Consider the following 1,497-nt stretch of genomic DNA (forward strand, 5'->3'; position numbering starts at 1 on the left):
CCTCCGTTCGGTAATAACTCGTTCAACTTCTCCGCCTGGGCTCTCAAAAACACGATCTTGTATACATTTCTTCTCTTGAAATACTAACGTAAATCTCAACTGAGCCTTTGCATTGATGAAGCGAGACTCGCCAAACTCAATTCGCCTCTTTTGTCGCGGAGCCATTTCAATCTAATCAAAATTATAAAAAATTCCAAAATACACTTCAAATACTCAAATAATGGCTTCCAAGAGTGACTCTAAGAGTTCAAAAGTTAGTTCCATGAATTTCTTCCAAATATTTTCTCCACATTCTCAATTTTTTGGATCTTCTCAATGTGGAAGAAATTCAAGGTGAAAATCAAATATTTTTAGGTTGGAGTGAAGCACTTACCTAGAGATGATAAAATCTGGTGTCTAAACGCTTTGAAATCGCCCCAAATCCAAGATCTTCAAGCCCTAGATCAAAATTTTTGATTTTTAAGAGGAATGGGATGATGTATAGTGGAATGGGATGTGGTATAGTGGCGGTTGACTGGTCAAAATTGCGATTAAAAGTGTTTTTTTTTTATCTCACTTTTGGCAGGGTCGTCAGCGCCGTCGGCGAGCTCTATTGAATTATATACATAAGTCTCAAGAAAAATCTGCCGTCAGCGGCATCAAGGGCGCCGTCGGAGGCATCGATGGCGCCTTCAGTGAGATTTTCAAAATTGGTTCAATTCCCATATTTTTGCAATTTTGATCAATTTCAAGCCTTGACAACATCCGTTCAATCATTCTAGACATAAGTTTTAAGTGATTAAATGATGTACTAACACAAATAAACATTCACAACACAAAACATTACAATTATATATAAAATCCAAGGGTTACAATACACGTTACACGACACACATAAGTTTGGTATTTTCTCAACCTTAATACATCAATTCAGTGTCGCAATCCAAGCCACAACACTCTAAATGCTGAAAACAAACATTCTATGCTTAATCTCAACTATATTGAGATCTAAAAGCAAAATTTGAAAGTGATGTAAACACATAAGTTCAAATTACATCACACACACAAACACATAGGTATTAAAGTAAATCTACTACTCTTTCGATTCAGTGCTTGTTTCTCCTTTAATATCGCCCATCAATTGAACATGAATGAAGAGGTTGTAGAAGGGTCGGTGTGGGAATTCTTCAGTAGAGTCCTCTTTAATTAATCCCATCTTTCTCATCAATCTTATCAAACTTCCTTCGATATGTCCAGAGTGATCAAAATGCTCTTTCATCCTCTAGTCTAGATGATAAAAAAAATTAGAGATATTGTTAATTGTATTCATGATATTTTGTACATCTTTCTCCAGTTTCTTGATTCTGCACAGGATCACTAGTGTCTTGTCCGGAACTAAAGGCTGAATAGGAAGTGAATTTTGAGACGATTGATCCACAATAATAAGCATATCATTCTCATCTTCATTGGCTGGGAACTTCTCGGTTGGGTCCAAAGGCTTCCAAGGGAGAAGGACAT

The sequence above is a fragment of the Phalaenopsis equestris genome, unplaced genomic scaffold (assembly GCF_001263595.1).
Source record: "Phalaenopsis equestris unplaced genomic scaffold, ASM126359v1 Scaffold001105, whole genome shotgun sequence".
Lineage (NCBI taxonomy): Eukaryota > Viridiplantae > Streptophyta > Magnoliopsida > Asparagales > Orchidaceae > Phalaenopsis > Phalaenopsis equestris.